Below are 20349 nucleotides of genomic sequence, written 5' to 3'. Positions count from 1 at the left end.
TTGATTCCCCGATCGAGGGGCTAGGTGTAATCTCTGTGAGTTTGAAGTTAGACCAGTCTTGAGGACTTGAGGCCAAATCTTTGCCAATGGCTTGAGCACCGAGGTGCTGATTTGGTGAGCAAGTGTTTTGAACTCATATGTTCATTATTGTCCTTGTTAGCCGGAATGGCGGTTGGATATCCAGGTGATGAGTATGTTAGTGTTGCGAGGTGTATTTGTACGACTTGGTAGTGGTGAAGAAGCCTACTGGATAGTAGATGAACTGTTAAGTGATTCGTTTCTTATTGTGATCTGTTGTGTAGCCCGAGTTATAGGCGCGTGAAGAATATTTTTTTGTGTCTCCTAGTTAGATAAGTCTGGGAGCTGAGATCGTTTCCGTAAATGTATTATGACGAAATCGTTGAGTCAAGGAGACCACCTTGAAGGTCGAAAATATTAAAGAAAGAATATGTTCCTACTTGGTTGAATAGCCCAATAATGGAGGGTTGAAGGGTATTTTCTATGTGTTATGATTCAAATAGGTGCAATGCATGTCCATGTATCAATTTAGATTTATATAATTGATATGCATTGTGATGCTTTGTCAAGTTGTGGATGTGTTGTTAGGATGGTTTTGGTGATTCTCTAGCAGGTGGATAGGATCAATTACAAAGGAGGCTCTGCCGAAATTTTTGAAAAATTTAGGACTTAGTAAAAAACAAAAAAAAATGGTCGCCTAGAGAGTGGGCTTAACTGTTGTGTGAGTAAATGCAAGAATTGCAGAAGAGTTAAAATTCCAGATGATTCGTGTTTCCACGAGCTTATGATGGAGTGAGTTTAATCTCACCATGATATTACGACAACAATAGAGTATATGTGTTGTGATCTATGGCTTCGAGCCAAGTTGGGGAGCTTGCTGTTGATTAGCTGATTGCACGGTTTATTACCTGCGTGAATTCTGGTTATTGGCGTATTGGTGGGTTATTGCAGCTACGGAAAAGGACCATGAGTGGTAATTTGAGTAAATGAATTGTTGGATGCATACTATGGTTAGCCTTATTGGCTCATATTTAGACTTGAGGGAAGATTCATGATTTATGCCTCATATAGGTGCAGGCTTCGAGGAAAGTGATTCCGTTGGGTGCTTTATCGAGATGGTATTCATATGTTATAAAATTCAGTAGAGTTGGTTGCATTCGGGGCCAAGTCAGAGCTGGGTGGCTCTCAATAGTGGTCCTAGTGAATTCAAGAGGCAAAGTGTGGTGCCTGATGATTCTGAGTCTATAAGTACAGTTAAGAGTCAAGCTTTTGAAGCAGCTTATGAAGAAAGACACAGAATGTTCTATGATGTTTTGACTTGCGGTGTAGCATTGAGAGACATGAAATGGTCATGGTTTTTGAGACAGCATGGTCTCATGATTTAAGGTCACTCGGGGTGAGTGTGTTGGAATAAGTTAGGTGTTGAAGGGAGATATTATTATTATTTCTAAGGCAATCAAGGATAAACTGGAAGGAAGTAGATTGATTAGCCATAGTTGAGTTGGCATATTGGTGTCAGTGATCGGTTCGTTCAGCGTGATCGAGTTATGCATGTGATTTGTGGCGGTGCGTGTGAGGCTTGTCGGCTGTAGTGATTGATGTTATTCTGAATCATTCTTCTGTTAGGGCCTGTTATGAGTAGGCGGATCCCAGAAAGGGTTATGGTGGCTTGGACCACTACTTAGAGATTGGAATATTCGATGGTTATGAGAATTCGCCTGTATGTTGCTATAGTTCTCCTGAAGTGAGTTAAATGGAAGGTCTTATGTGATGAAGTATTAGCTTATCGGCGGTTCAAGAGTTGTGATGGAAGTCGCGTCTATCGTATATTAGCACGTGAGGTGCAGTGAGTGGTATGGAATTTGAAGTAAGGACCAAGGTTGCAGTTTGGTCAATGACTGTAATGTCACGATCTCAGATGAGCAGTATATGAGTTTCAATGTTTCGAGTAAGATGGGTATTGACGTCAGTATCACCTGAGGTCGGTGTTCTGTGAGAAAGGCTTTGCATCCTGGTTAGGGATTCTTGATCGCTTTTCAGCGTTAGTGCAGCCGGTAGTTTGGATGTGCAGACCCGTTAATTATTTCGGAAGATGGTGGAGCTTGTCCCACAGGAATATTGTATAAGTGTGACATGTAGTCACTTGATTAATTAGAAATTTAAACCAAGTATGAGGATTTTGGTAATATCATCCATTTAAGAATTTATGCCTGGAGGGCACTCTGTTTATTAGGTTATGGACCTGTGAAAGATTATTGGCCTAGCTTGGCACGATCAGGATCGACTTGAGGTCTGTGGATAGATTTAAATGTGGAAGTGAGCCTTACGTCAGGCCAGTTGTGTTTATTTCAGCAATGCGCTCTTTATGAAAGGATAGTCACGGTCTTATTTCGTGGTCATCTAATTTATGTAAAGATATATTGCGCCGTATGAGTTGTGAGACGGCTTGGTAAATTCCTTTTTTGTTGAGGTTCCGCTCAGCGGTGATATTATATGAGCAGGATGGCTCTTGAGACTTAGATCATGTATCGCACCTCAGTTGTGCTTGAGTTTGTAGCCTATAGAGCTATATGTTTCCTTGGGAATGGTATTATGCACCTTAGTGTGTTTATGACCGATATCCGGTGTTTTGATGTGATGAGCTTTTCAACTCAACGTATATCTCCTTATGTGAGTTCTATATGTGGATCGGGTGGCACACCGCCATGGGTATGTTGTTTGGATCGGGTTGCACGCCGCAACAATGCGATGTTCAGTTCAGTGCCCATATTTGCTTTTGTGTGTTATGTTTCCCTGTTTTCTAAGGAAGTCTATGTTAGTGTGCGAGTTAAGTAGTTCCTTCTAGAGTTCGCCTTCCTTTTGTATCGCGTTCGAATTGATAGCATACTGGCACATTGTGGCGTCTTGTGGGATTTTTGATTATGTCTGAGGTGGCTTATTGCCTGATCAGTTCGTATTGGGTGAGACGAGGTTACTAGATTTGGGGTCAGTGCAAACTGATTATATGAAGTATATTATAGAGCAAAGATCATTCTTTGGTTTGGGACAAGGTAATGGAACTTGTCAGGAGTGTAGATCCAATGAATTGTTGATTCAGCAGTTGGTTGTGAATTTCGACACATCTCTTCAGTCGTATCGGTGTAAAAAAAAAAAATAATAATAATAATAATAATAAAATAAACTTGTGTAGATCATGAGATGCAATGGGAGCATCAGATTCATGGAATTCCGACTATTATGTTTAAAGAATGTTATTGTGGTTCTATGAGTAAAGTGATGCAAAGTGTGAATTCAGCAAAGTTATGCAGTCATGTTTGGGTACAGCGTGTGGAGATTGATATGTTGGTCGTATGATGGAAAAACAGGCTTAGGAGGGAAATTCAGGATGTTGGAATTGGGCCTAATGGCTTATTTGCTTGAATAAATAAGTATATCTACAGAATTATCGAGCTAATGTGCTCAACGGAGTAGTGGTAGCATGGGAAGGTGCATGATATGTTAAATAAGTTATTTCAGACTACTTCAGTGTAGTTCTCAGCACGTTCGAGGACGAACGTATGTTTAAGTGGGGGAGATTGTAACGACCCGACTGGTCGTTTTGATCTCCGGCGCGTCATTCAGCAGTTTGAGGCCATGAGCGGCTTCATCTCAGGTATATTGACTTGTGTGTATGGTCAGAATTAAAATTCAGGAAGTTTGGAGTCAAATCTAAATGGAAATTCTCATTTTGAAAGCTTAAAATTGAAGAAATGAACTAGGATTGGAATTTTGAGTAAACGACCTCGGAATTGGGATCCGAAGGTTCCAGCAGGTTTGTATGATGATTTCAGACTTGGGTGTATGCCCGGATCGGGTTTTGGATAACACGGGAGCGTTTTGGCGCCTATTGGAAGATAGCATTTTAGAAGAAATTGCATCAGTTTGGTTTAAAATGCATTTCAGTGTTATTGATGTCCGTTTGGGATTTCGAAATTGGGAGTAGCTCCGTATGGTGATTCTGGATTTGGGAACGCGATCGGAAGTGAATTCGGAGGTCCGTAGGTCATTTTGGAGCCGTTCAGCTAAAGAGGGAAAATTGAAGGTTTTTGAGAAAATTTGGCCGAAAGTGGAAATTTTGATATCGGATTCGAAATGCGAATTTTATGGTTTGGATAGCTTCGTTAAGTTATTTGGGACTTAGGAGTGTATCCGGAATATTTTTGTGTTGAAATATATGAATTATGTGAAAAATTTGAAGAATTTTGATATTTAATATTGTTAAAGTTGACTTTGGTCAACATTTTTGGTAAATGGACCCGGACCCGTGATTTTTCGGTCTTGAAAGGTCCATAGAAAAATATGGGAGTTGAACGTGTTTCCAGAATCGAATTCCGAGGTCCCAGGCCCGAGAAATGAATTTTTTCGTGAAATTGTTTTCTGAAAATGTTTAAGGAAAATGAAAATGAAATTTGATCAGAAAGTAATGGTATCGGGCTCGTATTTTGGTTCCGACGCCCGGTACAGGTCATATATGTTGGTTAAGCGCTTCTTGTAAAGTTTGGTTACAAACGAACGTTGTTTGACGGGTTTCGGCCTTAAATTGGAAAATTTGAAAGTTTATGAAATTTGAAAGAATTCTTGGATTTAAGGCTCAAATCATTGATTTTGATGTTATTTTGGCGATTTGATCGCTTGAGCAAGTTTGTGTGATGTTTTAGAGTCACTGTTAATATTTGGTTTGGAGCCCCGAGGGCTCGGGAGTGTTTCGGAGGTGTCTCCGAGTGATTTCGGACTTAGGAAAAATTGCAGAAAATTGCAGAAATTCTGCTGCGAGTAGTCCAGTTTGGAAGCTCATATCTTGTAATCTATAAGAAATCAGAAAAAGTGCAAAACACAAAAGTTGTAGCCCATACATTCTAGTTTTCGGAAAGTTAAACCATTCGTGATTTGGAAATAATCTCAGAATGTTACGATGGATCGAATAGGGCTGCTGGAGCAATTTCGGCAGAATTTACGATGCACTTTAGAAGCTCATATCTCGGGATATATAAAGAGTTATGTGGTGTACAACCTATCAAATTAAAGATCTTTGAGTCTAGTTTCTAAATCTTCAATTATTTGTCATTTGGATATTTATACAAGACGTTATGGGTGTTTAAACAGAAGGTGTCCGACAAGGAACAATTTTAATAGGATGTACAACTTGTATAACACAAGTGCAAGGTACAACTCGACGAAGCACATACAGATTCTTTTATACACGGATTTAGCTCACTTTTCTTCATTTCTTCAAAGCATGGACGATTTTTGGGGAGCTTCAAGAGAGGATTTTCATCATCAATGTGAAGGTAAGTTATCCCCACCTATTTTGAGTTAAGTACATCAATTATGTATGGATTTGAGCATGAAAAGTGTAGAAAAATTGAGGATTTAGGTCTAGGGATTTGAAAATAAGATTTGGTGATTTGAGGGGTCAAATGAACTCCGATTTTTGTAAATTTTATATGTACGGACTCTTGGCGAGAGGAGGAATCCGGTGATGTGACTTTCGTACTTTTTCGAGAAGTGGGTCCGGGGCTCGGGTTTTGCTAATTTCGGGATTTTCGACATTTTTCGAGTCTTTTCGATTGGGTTATATTCCCTTAGCCTATTGTGACGTATTCATTGTGGTTTTGACTAGATTCGATGCGCGAAGAGGTCGATTCAAGAGGAAAGGGCATTGCGGACTAGTCTACGGCCGGTTAGAGGTGAGTAATAGATGTAAATGCTGTTCTGAGGGTTTGAAACCCCAGACTTTCACATCGTAACGCTATATTGAGGCGTGAAACGCACTCCATGGCGAGTGCGGGGTCGGATACTATTGGGGATTGTGACTTGGTCCATCCCGTGTGATGTTTATACTATACTGGTAATTGATACACATACTTCATTGATATTACGGAGCTTGATGTCATGTTTGGGGCCTTGTGCCGATTTGTAAAATCCTTCGAGGATTGATAGTATAGCTTAACATGATTTGCATATCATTTAATTTCAGTCCAAGGTTTTAAATGTTGTTTTGCAAACTCAGCCATAATTCTAAGTGTTGAAAACTTAAATGATATTTTTAAATGTATTCCGGGCTGGGAACTTCTGTTTTGTAAATGCCCAAGGGGCTTATTATATTATTTTCTGGACTGATTATAAAGTGACTTGAAACAGTGGTAACAATGACACTGTGTGATATACTTGAAATAGTGGTAACAATGACACTGTGTGATATACTTGAAACAGTGGTAACAATGACACTGTGTGATATACTTAAAACAGTGGTAACAATGACACTGTGTGATATACTTGAAATAGTGGTAACAATGACACTGGATGATATACTTGAACAGTGGCAACAATGGAATTGTATGATATAAATTGGTCAGGTAACAATGGCTGACCGGTCAGGTAACAATGACTGACCAAGATATTGCGCTTGGGCTGTAGGAGCCCCTCCGGAGTCTGTACACACCCCCAGTGAGCGCCGTCGACGATAAATAAATATGGTTGGCTCGGGCTGCACGCCGCAGTGGGTACTGGAATGTACCATCATATGCATTGCATTGCGTTCATGGATTTCTGTTTATACTGTTGTTTTGCTGCTTAGTTCCATATGTTGCTGTATATTTGGATTTTAGCTTACTTTGTGTATTTACTGGATTTTCTTATCTTCGGACTGTAGTTACTTTTATTACTCACTGGGTCGGAGTACTCACTTTACTCCCTGTACCTTGTGTGCAGATCCAAGGCAGTCTCAGGCTCAGTAGATCCAGTTGATCAGCAGATCCAGCTTCTGGGAGTATCGAGGTAGCTGCACGGCGTTCGCAGCCATTGATCTTCTCCCTCCTATCCTATCTCTTTATTTCCGCATTATCAGACTTTGGATATACCATGTATTAGGATGATATTCTGTATTCTAGAGGCTCAAATTCGTGACACCGGATCCTAGTGAGATTATATTGTGTATTTTGTTAAATTCTTCAGTACTTTAATCTTGCTTAATTGATATTTCTTTCCGCTATTTTTGATAAATTGGGTTAAGTGTTGAATAATGATCGGGCTTGCCTAGTAGTGTGTTGGGCGCCATCACGACCGGGATTTGGGTCGTGACAGCTTTTACCTTTACAGACCAAAGATAAGCATCCAAACTCAAATTCACCAGTTTTCATAATTTTATCGCTGGTAATATGTGCATAGACACATTCTTTAAAAGTTCAAATATTAAAGAGAGAAGTAAAACATAGTAAGCATGATATTTTTAAACTCTATTTTGGTGTGGACATTTATAGATTTTTTTTCTTGTTAAGAAGATTGTAGGAATTTAAAGTAATGTTACTCCCAGGGGTATCATCAAAGGTGTCTCCTTAATCTTCTTTGCCTAATTTTAATTTGATTTTGGTTTTGTTTCTTTAAATTTATTCTTGAAGAACAATATTTTGGGAAAAGATGTATAGAACATTTTGGTTAGGTTTTGTTTCAAATCATACCTTTGTCCTTTTTTTTTAATGTTCTGTTTCAAAGATCAACAACAACAACAAGAACATACCCAATATTATCCTACACCGTGGGGTCTGGGGAGGGTAGTATGTATGCTGGCCTTACCCCTGCCTTGTGAGGATAGAGAGACTATTTTCAATAGACTTTCGGCTCAGGAAAACATAAGCACCACATTAATGAAAATATAGACAAGGAGGGACAATACCAAAAAGTCATATGAAATCAGAATAAAAACAAAAAGATAGTAAGGCGATTAACAATGAAGGAAACAACGATTAGTCATAAAGACCTGCTACCAACAGAAAGTGAGACTGCGTGTCAATACTACTGTTATGAACACTCTAGACTGTTTACTCTACTACCCTATTCATCGACCTCCATACCTTCCTATCAATGGTCATGTCCTCTGTCAGCTGAAATTGCGTCATGTCTTGCCTAATCACATCTCCCTACCTCTTCTTTGGCCTGACTCTACCTCTCCGCAGGCCCTCCAATATCAACCTCTCACACCTCCCATTGGGGCGTCTGTGCTCCTCCTCCTCACATGACCAAACCACCTAAGTCGCGCTTCTCGCATCTTGTCCTCAATAGGGGCCATACCCACCTTGTCGTGAATAACCTCATTTCTGATCCTATATAACCTGGTGTATTCGCACATCTATCTCAACATCCTTGTCTCTGGTACCTTCATCTTCTGGACATGAGCGATCTTGACTGGCCAACACTCAACCCCATACAATATTGTTGGTTGACCACCACTCTGTAGAACTTACCCTTAAGTTTCGGTGGCACCTTCTTGTAACCCAAAATACCGGAAGCAAGTCTCTATTTCATCCATCCCGCCCCAATATATTGTGTGACATCTTCATCAATCTCCCCACCCCTCTGAATAATAGGCTCAAGGTACTTAAAACTTCCTCTCATAAGGATGACCTACGAGTTCAGCCTCACCTCCCTTTCCCCTTCTTGAGTCTCGCTACTGAACTTACACTCCAAGTATTCTGTCTTGGTCCTGCTCAACTTGAAACCTTTAGATTCTAGGGTCTGCCTCCATACCTCTAATTGTGCGTTGACACCATCTCGCATTTCGTCAATCAATACAATATCATCTGCAAATAGCGTGCACCACGACACCTCCCCTTGGATGTGGCGCGTCAGTACGTCCATCGTCAGAGCAAACAAAAAAGGGCTGGGTGCCGACCCCTGATGCAACCCCATCATAACCGGAAAATGGTTCGAATCCCCACCCACCGTCCTCACTCGGGTCTTTACTCCATCATACATATCCTTAATCAACCTAACGTAGGCAACAGGTACACCTCTAGCTAGCCTCCAAACATCTCCACAAAACATCCCTCGGAATTTTATTGTATACCTTTTCTAAGTCGATGAACACCATATGCAAGTCCTTCTTTCTATTCCTATACTGCTCTATGAATCTCCTAACAAGGTAAATGGTTTCTATTTCAAAGATTATTTTGATTTTATGAAATCAAAATTGAACTTTTCAAACAGAAATGTGTTTTAAAATTTGAAAGGCTTTTAAAATATTAGGACGCCTGCTCTAGAAAGTATGAGAAGATTTTTTACAAGAAAAAAATATTATCATTATTGTTAGATTTTGAATATTTTGGAGCTTAAACTAAGATTGACATATTTGTTTATCGTACAATATGTAGCAAAGGAACAAATATACAAAGTGAAGATCTATACAACATTAACAATATATTTTGATCATCAACATACATGAAAATTGTTGCCTTTAAATAAAAGTATGAACCTCAAGATTTATATTAATTTTCTCCACTAGATGTCCACAATAATCTTACCTATAAAAAAAATAGAACCGTGCATTTTAGAGGTAGAAATCAGCAAATTAAAGTCATGTGCTTTGAAATATAGGGGAATTAAATTTGCTTCTTTGTTGTGTTTATAAAAGTTTTAAGCAAATCTTTTAAATATAACACATGCTAAATCAATTTGGGATTCATAAAGAATACAAGATTGGAAAACATGCTGGAAGATTTGAAATTTGTCTAGCTTATAGTTTGAGTTCTCTCACTTGATTAAAATCAGGAGAAATAAGAAATTTAATGAAAACTTAAGAACACGATGCAAAATTGTTCTTTTTAATCAAATGTATTATTTTTGGAATAGTTATCTCCTATAGCAAAGTTTACCTAATTTATTTTAAATAAATACCCTTTTAAAAAATTATATTCCATAACTACCTTTTGATTTTTTATAGTCAAATATCTGTTTATGGTTACTTCCTACCCTTAAGCCATAAAATCAGCTTTGTATTATTTTTCTCTCTCATATCCCCTCAAATTTCTCCTATCCCCTACCCCATATCTATTCTCGCTCTCTCTCTCTCTCTCTCTGTGCCGACTAATGCTAGATGATTATGTATAGATCAAAAATTGGGTTGTATTTGACATTGCCAATGAAATTAATCTTGAACGATCTTTTTTTCGTATTAGACAAGTGAAATGCAACCAATGGAGCCCTTTGGCAACTGATTGTGCCTCGTAGGAGGCACCACCGCTGCAACTCAATGCCTTAATCAGCCTCCACATACCCTTCTTCTTCTCTTTGCCTCTACCATATTTATCTCTAACATTTTCTTCACCATTTTTTAATGGACCCGAGTTGCCGCCTTCAATAAGGAGAAACTGGGCGGCGTCAGCACCATAGTGGCGGGCGATTTCACAGCTAGTGGCGTGCCACATTCTCTGACACAACATATCGGATCAATAAAAACCTTCGTTATTTTGCTGGTAATTATATGCCAATCGTCGGCAACCAGAGGCAACGGTGACGGCGAGCGAGGATTGGATACTGATGCTGCTTCAACGAGACGACATTAGGGTTGTTCTTGAACAAAGACGACGGAGTTGGGGGCTGAGCAACTTGAATTTTTTGTTAATAATTTTGAAAATCTCACTGTATTTCCATGTATTTCGTTGTATTCATTGTCTTTTTTTTCATTGTATTTCAATGTATCTCGCTATATTCTATGTATAATTTCATTGTATTCATTGTCTCTTTTTTCATTGTATTTCAATGTATCCCGTTGTATTCTATGTATTTCATTGTATTCACTGTCTCGCTATATTCCATGAATATATTCATATGTTTTTTTTAATTAATATAATTTATGTATTGAGATGTATTATATAATTTCTCTCAAGATTGCTATGTTTTTGGGGTGTTTTCGGTTGAGAATCTTTTTTATAACTGGAAATACAAAATTTGTGTGTTATAATTGAGTTTGTTGAGCTATATTAGGAGTCTATTATGATTAATTGATTCACTTTCCGTTTAAAAGCACTGTAATCCCCTGTTTCACGCCGTGAATACAGTCGAATACAATAATATGTCCAGCTGTAATCCCATGTTTCACGCCAAGAATACAGTAGAATATACTCGAATACAACAACTGATTAGCTGGACTTCCCTGATTCACGCCTATTTTTGCTACTATATTCATGAATACAATAGCTTAAATACATCTAATACATCTTATAACAACAGAAAACGTATCTACAATCCGTAAAATAGCAAATGTTATCTATAGATAGCTAATTAACACTAAAAGATAGTGCTTTATGAAAATTTCTCTTATATATAAGCTAGGATATTGTCAACATAAAAATTCTATATGTAGGAGAACTGAGAGCTTTCAGTTTGCAAGAAATCAAATGAAGTTTTAGCTCAAGATTATTGCGTATATACAAGATTTATTAAAATCATATCAAAGACCATGCTGTTGTTTGCTTCTGGTTTCAAGAAAACATTTAGACTTGATTTTCAAAAACTTAATTATATTCTTCAAAACAGACGGTCTTTGGTTTTGTACCCATCACCGGAGCGTAATAACAAATTTACACAATCAAATAAACATTACTGATGTTAAGAACCCCCCCCCCCCCCCTCCTTTATTTTTTTTGAGACCCTTATTTAGAGCTTGTTTGAAAAGTCGCTTAGGAATTGGATTTGTGTAATTGAATGTAATTACATAGTTTGACATGTTTGTCTAACACTACAAAAAAAAGCTCATTTTGCGGGGTCTTTTTGTCAATTTGTGGCAGTTTCCGACCTCCACAAAATGAATTATGGCGGTTTTAAAAAACACCGTAGTTATGTTCGCCACGAGCATTTCTATGACGGTTTTCTAAAACCCCCACGACGACCGCCCCAAAATAAAATTTCAATTTGTGGCAGTTTCTAAAGGCAATTAGTGATAATTTATAACCCCTGTAATTTGATTTCAATGTTTACAAAAAATTTATTTGTGGGGATTTATAACCCCCGCAATTTGAACTCAATCATTAAAAAAAATATTTAATACTAGCAGTTTATAAATGATGCAATACCTATTTCAAAATTTAAATTTTAGGACTCAACAAATAATTTTACTAAATAACTCATACATCCAAAAACAAATTCGATTAAAGTATCTATTGTATGTTTGTAACATACATTACAAATCAAATTCATATCAAACTAAAGTTTACAAACACATACTAAATGATAACTTTAACATTAGACAATCTAGAGTAGTTCCTCAACAAACAAATATACAAAAAATACAAAGTACTTGGTGATTTGTATTGTTGCCACTTGATGATACTCTTATATCCACGCGCGAAGCAGACTCGCTTTTTCCATCATATGCTGAACCAATAAAACAAAAACATTCGATGAAAAATATATAAATGACTAGCATAGTCTAACAATGGCATTGTACAAAAGTTGCTAGACAAATCTAGTTACATAGATAGACGAAAAATCCAAATCTTCTAACAAATAAATTTGTCACTTGGTCTAACAACAACATTGAACAGAAGTTGTTGGATACTTTCACATGAATAAGAGCTAAAGTACAAAGTTGTTTCCTCGTATATCATCACAAAACTTACCTCCACAAGCTATTCTACTTGGAAATATAGATTCTAGCTATATATTCATGAAAAAGACCAGCTATGTAACTACTAAGTATTAAGTGAACCTCTATAAGCTTTCTAACATTAGAATTAAAGAAACAAATTATAACCTACAATCCAGCCCAATACGAAAGTTAAACTTGCAATAAAGTTGAACGCTAATAACACTGGAACACTAATAGAAGAAATAAACTGATAAAATAGGAGGGAACTAATAATTAGTTAAACAAACAAACCAGTGTCAATCTTTTGGAGCTAATTTCAAGTAAAAGAATCAAAAATAGTGCCAAAACTTCAACCAAAAAAAATGAACTTATATACTACCAGCTTACTTCAGTATCTCGTTTCTTAAAGGACTTAATTAAATTTTATAAGGCATAAATTTCACTATAATCTTTATAAGTAATAACTGTAAAAGAATATGAGACAAATTATTCTTGGTTACTTAACATGACCTGGGGAAGAGAAGTGCAAGAATTGGTTACTTAACATTTCGATGCTGCAAATGTTCTTCCAATTACTGTAGCTTCCTATAATCCAAGAAATTTGTTATGCAAAAATAAGCTTTCTATGAAATGAATACCTAGTCAAGAAACAAGTTAAGAAGCATAACTTAAACCTCAATGCTATCATGCTAGTACAACAATCCGCAAACTTTTGTACACATATTCACCAGTGAAATATATTTCTTCACCATACTTCTTTGCACCCAAACATATCATGCATTATGAAAAGGTAAATGGGAAAGAGTACAATAGAGGTATCTCCTAAACTATAGTAACAAATATCACAAATTCAAATACATATAAACTAAGTAATACAAACTCATATACGCTAACTTAAACATAACATAACCTAGAGTAGCTCCATAATAATTAATTAAATACACAAAAGTGCTAAGTATTTGATCAGTCATTTGTATTGCTTCCATCCGGTTATACAAGTAGGCGCACTCTTAACGTCACTATGCTTAAACAATTGAATAAACATATTTGATAAAAAACTAATAGACTACTAGCATTTTTCTGACAGACTTCAACTAGTGTTCGATGCTGCAAATGCTCTTCCAATTACTATAGCTTCCTATAATGCAAGAAATTTGTTATGCAAAAATAAGCTTTCTATGAAATGAATACCTGGTCAAGAAACAAGTTAAGAAGCATAACTTAAACCTCAATACTATCATGCCAGTACAACAATCCGCAAACTTTTGTACACATATTCACCAGTGAAATATATTTTTTCACCATACTTCTTTGCACCCAAATAGATCATGCATTATGAAAAGGTAAATGGGAAAGAGTACAATAGAGGTATCTCCTAAACTATAGTAACAAATATCACAAATTCAAATACATATAAACTAAGTAATACAAACTCATATACGCTAACTTAAACATAACATAACCTAGAGTAGCTCCATAATAATTAATTAAATACACAAAAGTGCTAAGTATTTGATCAGTCATTTGTATTGCTTCCATCCGGTTATACAAGTAGGCGCACTCTTAACGTCACTATGCTTAAACAATTGAATAAACATATTTGATAAAAAACTAATAGACTACTAGCATTTTTCTGACAGACTAAATGGAAAAATATGGTAACATAAGAAGAAAAAAAGATCCCAAATCTCAAAGATATAAGTCTCGAGCACTTGGTATAGCAATGGCGTTGCACTGAATTGATAATATTAGCATGAGAGATAAAGTACAAAGTAATTTTCTCGTATATCATAACAAATAAAATTTATATACAACTAGCTTACTTCAACATCTCATCTATATCTCGAGGGACTTGCTCAAATCTTCTAAGGCATGAATCCTGCCCAGTATCTGTAAGAATAACAACTGCAAGAGAATATGAAACAAATTACTCTCTGCTACTTGTGAGCACGTGATTTTTTGCTTCACGAAAACTACTCCAAAAGAAATAAAAAATAAAACAAATTTCATCTGTGTACAATTTTGAGAACTTGCGTGATATTTTGGTAATTATTTTGTCCGTAAATGTTTACCCTTGTTGTGATTAATTAAAAAATACAAAAATACATGTTGCATGCACATTCAAGATTTAATTGTGCATTTTGGAATTAATTAAACCATGTTTTATTTTAGAAGAAAGAAAATCACAAAAATATGTATTTGTTGCATTTTGTCATTTATGTGTGCCGTTGTGTAATTTTATTTTTTAATTAAATGTTTGACCTTGTGTGTTAATTGTTGTTAAGGTTTAATTAACATTTTTGTAGGCTAATTTTGGTTTTACAAATTATTTTTAGAATTTTATTGATTGTTAATTAAAAGTAGAAAAAGAAAAAGAGTTGAAAAAATAAATAAAGAAAACTCGGTTTGGGCCAAAAAATTAAAATGAAAGCAGGCCCAAACGAGCTGGCCCAAGGCGTAAACCGGTCCGTCTCCTCAGAGGTGCCCGAACGGCACCATTTTTGTCACAGTTGAGCGGGGCCGTTGATCTCAAATAGATCAACGGCCAAGATCACATCTTTCATACCCGTCCCCTGTACCCGACCCATTACCCGGTCAAACCGGACCCCCTGTTAGACCAAACGATGGCGTTTTCTCCTGTTAAAATGATCCAGGTCGTTGATCATGATTGATCCAACAGCCAGGATTCCTCAGCCACTCCACTGTATAAACCTAAAATCACTACCCCCCCATAGCCATTACCCCTTCCGTCTCTAACCTCTCAGAGACCAACCAAACTCCTCCCTCGATAACCCTAGCCGCCACCAAATCCTACCACCTGAAACCCAGCGGCAACAACGCCGCTGGCCGCCATAGCCATACCACTGAACCTCCACACCACCCTGAACACGAATCCCTGGTCACTTAACTTCGAATCATCCCCAGTGTTCTCGAATCTTCAATCGAAGATTCGAGCCAAAACCCTAAATCACCTAATGAGTCCTAAAATCACACCACCCACCCACCTAACCTCCATCATGCTTAAACCACCATTAATCCCGTTCGAATCTCATGAGAACCGCTCGAATTCCAAATCGAACAAAGAAGAGCCCTAGATGCCAAGAAGTCGGAGCTCGTCTAGATTGGGGGAAAAACTTGAGGTCTCGACTGACCTTAGTCGAGTGTTCTCAGTCGAGAACACTCGATTAAGGTCCGTTTGATCCCCAAAAACTCGAAGTCAAGGTTGACGGAGCAGGGTCCGTGTGGTTTAATTCCGGGTATCTTTTCTATTTTTATTTTCCATTCATTTTTGTTGTTGTTCTTGACCTATTTTATCTGGTTGTAATTCACGTTGGGTCAATTAGTTTCTTCATCCTCTGTTCTTAGTTGTTGCTACCTGTTTTAGGTTCAGTGTTGTTTTGCTTAATTAATCTTTTGATTGCTTGGTTACTTTGTTTTTCTCCTTCTCATCAGACCGTTTATTTGGTCCACTTTCAGTAGAATTTTTGTTTGTTGTTGTCGATTATCACTACTGACTGTGTGAATCATTCGAAATAACTTCATCTGTTAGTTCGTCTTGTATGCTTAAGCCTGTTTGGGATTCTGCTTTCTTCTGCTTAGTTGAGAAAATTCGAAGTTATTTCAATATCAGTAATTCTCCTATGAGTTATTCTGATAGTAGTAATTCAAAGGCTTTCAATATGTGTGTATTTGTTTCCCTGAATCACTGAATCTCTCATTTTTTTATCTTGCTTAAGTTCAATATTTGTTGGAATTGGCTGGGTTACATAACAGGTTAGGATCTGATGTGAATTGAACCTAGGATCACTTTTGAACCTTAAGTTCATTAGGTTAGATTGCAGTAATTTTAGGACTTTATGGGGTAATCTGGGAATTGAAAACAGGAAAAAATGGGTGGTTTGAGTGCTCTGTCCACTAATTATTAAAAACCCATTAAACTAATGAATTGATTAGTATTAGTGGAGAACAAAACATAGAAGCATGGGGGATTAATTGATTATTGTAAGCTGCCCATACCATTTGGGCACAAAACACTTGATAATGGGCTGTAAAGGAAAATGATGGGCAGGATCTGATAAGGTAAGGGAGGCAGGCCCAGTGTTGGGATATAAATAGAGTCAGTTATAGACAGAGCTGGACAGAAGTGGGGAGGAGAAGAATTCGGAAATATTAAAAGATTTTTGAGGATTCGAATTTGAAGAGAGTTTAAAAGAAAGAATTTTCTGAACATTAAGAGAGAATTAAGGGTTAAACATTAACTGGTCTTTCAATTTAAAAAAAAAGGTTCACTTTATTTTTGCCCGTTGATTATTGTTGGTGTTTCTGGATTTTCATGTGGTTTGTTCCTTGAGTTTGGTTGGTTATTTGCTACTACTTCTCTGGTTACTGCTGGATTTTTATTTTGGTTTTCAAATCTGTCACTGGGTGTTCCGTTTGTTGGTTGTTGCTGGTTATTGTTGTTGTTGCTGTGTTACATACTACTTTGCTGACCTTCTTCTTCTTGTATTGGCAATACCAGGTACACAACTGTAACTTTAGCATATTGTAAGCTGAAATGTGAAAGCATGAATACATATGAAGAATGGAACTTTGAAGTTTTAATTTAACTTTTTCTTTGTTTCTTTTACTAATTGTATTTAGGCTATTTCATGTATTATTATTCTGTAAATTTCTATCGCTTTGCATAACTAGGCATCTTGTAGTGATGTATTAAATAATACTTTGCTTTAACTTGATTATTAGGTAGTATATATTTAAGCATGCTCATTACTGCCAAACTATTTAATAATTGGAATAAGAGGAAAATAACATAAGTTGGTCTTTAGTGAATCGGCTTGGCAAAACTGATTAAGTTCACTAGCTATGAAGGTTTTAATATTGTCAACATTAGGTTAATCGTGAACATGTAGCTAAATTTAGTTAAAGCGTGAATTTAAATTAATTTCGCGAATTAGGCATTATGACATGATTTGAGTTCAAACAAGATGAGTTAATGTTTAAATTTAATAAATTTTCGAATATGCATTAGTAATTAAGATTGATTCTAGTTTCAAATAGTTGTAAATAATTAATTCCAATGGTTCAAGTCATCTAACAATGCGAGTTTAATCTAGTTATAGGATAATTAGTTTCTTTTAAATATATTATTTGTCGATTCCGTATTTTATTTATAATTTCAATTTTAGTAATATTCCTTTCCGTTAACATTTGTCTTAATATAGCATTTAATATGTTACGATTTTTTTAAGCATGTAATTAATTAGGATTTTTTCTCTTTTATTTTAGAGACGAATTTAATAGAAATGTAGTCATTTTAGGATGTCCTTAAAATAAATGAGGCGTGCTTCGCCAAAATAAATACAAAATTGTGGGCCCTCAATAATTATTTGTTTTAAAATACTTAGATTCGGGGGCGGGCCGTCTAGCAAATTTCCCGGCCCTACCCAAAATAATAACAACGCGTTAGTCTTTAGGCGCGTATTTAATAATGTTATTTTCCTATACTCGGGTGCACATTAATGTGACCCAAATCCAAATCTCAACGGAGTCGAAGTGTGTCGACGAACACGGGTACATTGACTGTGACGTGGTTCGAGATATATTTTCACGATGTTGCAATTCTCGATAAAATAATAATAATAATAATAATAATGATAAAAGCGGTTAAAAGTTAAAATTCGCACATATGTTCAACATGTATTATATCAGATAATCAAGCCGAATATGACAGTTGAGCGACCGTGCTAGAACCACGGAACTCGGGAATGCCTAACACCTTCTCCCGGGTTAACAGAATTTCTTATCTGGATTTCTGGTGCGCAGACTATTAAACAGAGTCATTCTTTTCCTCGATTCGGGATTCAACCGGTGACTTGGGACACCATAAATCTCCCAAGTGGCAACTCTTAAGTAAATAAATCCCGTTTCGATTGTCCCTTAATTGGAATAAACTCCCTTCCGCGTCCCTTTTGTGGGCAGTGCAGGCGAAAAAGGAGGTGTGACAGCTCTGGCGACTCTGCTGGGGAAGTAACCCAGAATCTCTGGTTCAGGGTTCAGAATTCGAGCTTAGATGAATTGTTATATTTTTCTTTATTTATCATCTGATTTTATTACATGTTTTGTCCTAATGTGCTAAAATGTTGCTTTTTACCGCTTTGATATTATCTGAATTGTATATATAAACTGCTACGAAATCCCTCTTTTCTCTCTCTTGAGGAGTGCACGCTGGTCATGACTTCTTTCTGTTAGTGTCATATCCCAAAATAGAACGAGGATTCGGAGGAGTTGCAAAACCGGATGATCTTTTGGTTACCGGTACGCAGCTCCCATCCTCGGCTCGAGTTGTCCGCTCGGGTAAGCCAGGTCTAGAACGAACACCGAGGATAAACCTAGTATAACAAAACCTCATGTCGGATCCCTAGTAGGAACGCTTATTTGCATCATGTGCACTAGACTTAAGGGACTCAACACAGGGGTTGGGTCCGTCTAGGACAAACAACCTGAAATGAAAAGACCATCCTGCTGCATCCTGTTTGTTTTACGCATTTATTTGCTGCAGACTTGCATGCTGACCGGCTTCTGAAAATACTGGAATATTCAAAAAAAAAATAGCAGTGTAGAGAGATAATTACCTATTTTTTAAAATTAAAAAAAACAGTGTCCAAATAGCAAACTCTGTCAAAATTTTGAGAAAATGAAATAAAAGTGTTTTTAGTAAACAAGTCTTGTTTTCAGAATTAGTTTATTTTCGTTGCCCGAACTACGCCGGTTTGATTCTCACAGGATGTGAGATAAGTAGGCAGCCCTCATCGGGTCCAACCTCCCCTTTTGCAAAATAGCCACAAATGTCAAAAATTTTAATCTTTCGTCATAAATAAGTCGGGTGATTTCATTCTTGTAAAAAATAGTCGAATGTCCCTAAAAAAGACGCCGGAAGGCTATTTTTGCGAAAATAGCCACTTTTGGTCATTTTCAATGTTTTGTCCGGTTGGTAAAACACAACCTTTAAATCTTCTTCGAAATGCTGAAAGGTCGTATTGACAAAACCGGAGTTTTATTTTAATGTGTGTCAATTTTAGTTTATTCTTTCTTTGAGTCCAATGAGTGTTAATCACCCCAAACAAACATACAGAATGAGCCCGGGTCCAAGTTTGCCGGTAACAGTTGGAGCAAGATCCCTTTGGAGTTGCGCTTGTGGTGGGAGGATTTGGAAAAGTCAGAGCGAGATAAGATCAAACTACATCTGGGAGGTCTCACCAGTTTGTTGAACGTCAGACCCAGATGTGACATCATAAAAGCCTTGATTACATTTTGGGACCCGGCCCACAACGTATTCCACTTCTTGGATTTTGAACTCACCCCAACCTTAGAAGAGGTAGCAGGATATATGGACATTACTGAGGGGCTAAGGCACAAATATCTTATTGCACCAAGAGCCATCAATTCACACAAGTTCATGGATCTGCTGAAGATAAGCAAGGGAGTCTCGTACTCTGAATTGGATAGGGGTTTTTCTACTTTGCAGTTCATATACCAGAGGTATGGGCATATAGGAGGGTTCGACGATCTGGAAAGCGGGGTTTGCAGCAGAGGGAATCGGACAAAATGGGATGAACATAGGCGGTTCGCCTTCATGGTAGCATTCTTGGGCATTGTGGTGTTTCCTCGGAAAGAGAGAAATATTAATTTAAAGGTGGCTGGAGTCGTCAAAGTCCTAATTAGCAACAACAAAAGCACGTTGGCCCCTATGATAGTGTCCCAGATATACCGAGCTCTCACAGCCTGTAAAGCCGGGGCATACTTTTTCAAAGGGTGCAACTTGTTATTGCAAATGTGGATGATGGAGCACTTGTGTCATCATCCTCAGTATATGAGCTGTAGATCTACAAACGAAGGTTACATTGAAGGATATAACACGAGGCTTTCAGGGC

General features: G+C 37.1%; 1 long non-coding RNA gene across 1 annotated transcript; it reads left to right on the top strand.

Annotated features, from left to right (window-relative positions):
* Window positions 1-5189: 5189 nt before the first annotated feature.
* LOC142163619 (uncharacterized) lies at window positions 5190-6999 on the top strand. Its single transcript, XR_012694565.1, has 3 exons — window positions 5190-5345; window positions 5678-5744; window positions 6769-6999. It is a non-coding gene; the product is annotated as an uncharacterized LOC142163619 (long non-coding RNA).
* Window positions 7000-20349: the final 13350 nt, after the last annotated feature.

This window comes from Nicotiana tabacum, chromosome 8 (genome assembly GCF_000715075.1).
Source record: "Nicotiana tabacum cultivar K326 chromosome 8, ASM71507v2, whole genome shotgun sequence".
In the NCBI taxonomy this organism is placed as follows: Eukaryota; Viridiplantae; Streptophyta; class Magnoliopsida; order Solanales; family Solanaceae; genus Nicotiana; species Nicotiana tabacum.
This window is presented reverse-complemented; position numbering and strand designations above follow the sequence as displayed.